Genomic DNA, 2,065 nt, shown 5'->3' with positions numbered 1-2,065 from the left:
AACTGGACATGGAACAACAGACTGGTTCCAAATTGGGAAAGGAGTACATCAAGGCTGTATATTGTCACTCTGCTTATTTAACTTATATGCAGAGTACATCATGAGAAACGCTGGACTGGATGAAGCACAATCTGGAATGAAGATTGGCGGGAGAAATATCAATAACCTCAGATATCCAGATAATACCACCCTTACGGCAGAAAGCAAAGAAGAACTAAAGAGCCTCCTGATGAACATGAAAGAGGAGAGTGAAAAAGTTAGCTTTAAATTCAACATTCAGAAAACTAAGATCATGACATCTGGCCCCATCACTTCATGGCAAATAGATGGGGAAACAGTGGAAACAGTGGCAGACTTTACTTTGGGAGGCTCCAAAATCACTTCACATGGTGACTACAGCCATGAAATTAAAAGACACTTGCTCCTTGGAAGAAAAGTTATAGCCAACCTACTCAGCATATTAAAAATCAGAGACATTACTTTGCTATTACATTGCTATGTCAAAGCTATGGTTTTTCCAGTAGTCATGTATGGATGTGAGACTTGGACTATAAAGAAAGCTGAGCACCAAAGAAATGATGCTTTTGAACTGTGGCGTTGGAGAAGACTCTTGAGAGTCCCTTGGACTGCAAGGAGATCCAACCAGTCCATCCTAAAGGAGATCAGTCCTGAATATTCATTGGAGGGACTGATGCTGAAGCTGAAACTCTAATACTTTGGCCACCTCATGCAAAGAACTGACTCATTGGAAAAGACTCTGATGCTGGGAAAGATTGAAGGCAGGAGGAGAAGGGGCCGATGGAGGATGAGACGGTTGGATGGTATCAACGAACATGAGTTTGAGTAAACTCCAGGAGTTGGTGATAGACAGGGAGGCCTGGCGTGGTGCAGTCCATGGGGTCGCAAAGAATCGGACACGACTAAGCGACTGAGCTGAACCGAACTGAAATTGTGTCACAACCCCCTCCCTATATACTCTCTGTATTTCTCCTCTCCTCTCTTACCATTGTCATAATCTTTAACATTTATGTAGTCCTACAAACATCATCAAGTGTTCTGCAGTTGTCTTGCAGTTGATGCAAGAAGTTGACAACTACCTCCAGGAACTTCCCTGGTAGTCCAGTGGTTAAGAGTCCAGCTCGCAATGCAGGGGACATGGGTTCAGTCCCTAGTCAGGGAACCAAGACCTCCAGGCATCAGAGTAACTAAAGCCCACATGCTGCAGCTACTGAGTCCACAAGCTACAACTGAAGAGGCTGTGGTCCGCAACGAGAGACCTCACATCACACAGCTCGGGCACAGCACAGGCAAACATATAAATCAGCAAATATTAAAAAAAGAGGAGGAGCCAAGATGGCGGAGGAGTAGGACGGGGAGACCACTTTCTCTCCTACAAATTCATCGAAAAAATAACTAAACGCAGAGCAAACTTCACAGAACAACTTCTGATCGCTAGCTGAGGTCATCAGGCGCCCAGAAAAGCAGCCCATTGTCTTCGAAAGGAGGTAGGACAAAATATAAAAGATAAAAAGTGAGACAAAAGAGCTGAGGACAGAGATTCGTCCCGGGAAGGGAGTCTTGGGCGGCATTGCTTGGGGTAGGGTCCGGGCCTGAGTGCCCTGAGGACAATCAGAGGGAGCTTCTGTGAGTTGCCAACTTGAACTGTGGGAGACCAAAAGAGAGAGAGTACATTAACCGGCCCGAACACACTGCCGGCCGTTCGCAGAACAAAGAGACCGAGAAAGTCCAGAGAAGAGCTCGCAGGCTGCGGACCGGCCCAGCCCCGCCGGAGGCAGGAGGCAGTGGGGAGGGGAAGGTCACGGCGAGACACAGGGCGCAGGCACCCGACTGGCGCGGGCGGGGACTAGGGCTGGGGATGCGGAGGGCGGAAGGCGCGCGCACCCGACTGGCGCCAGCGGAAACTGAGACTGGGTCCGCGGAAGGGAGTGAGGGCGCCACACCTGGGGAGAGTGCGCCCACCAAGCCCCTGGCTGCCTGGACCGCTCTGACGGGGAAGGCACAGAGAGCAGGCGCAGCTTTTCGCTCCGCGCTTTTGTGGAACACC

The sequence above is a fragment of the Cervus canadensis genome, chromosome 27 (assembly GCF_019320065.1).
Source record: "Cervus canadensis isolate Bull #8, Minnesota chromosome 27, ASM1932006v1, whole genome shotgun sequence".
In the NCBI taxonomy this organism is placed as follows: Eukaryota; Metazoa; Chordata; class Mammalia; order Artiodactyla; family Cervidae; genus Cervus; species Cervus canadensis.
This window is presented reverse-complemented; position numbering follows the sequence as displayed.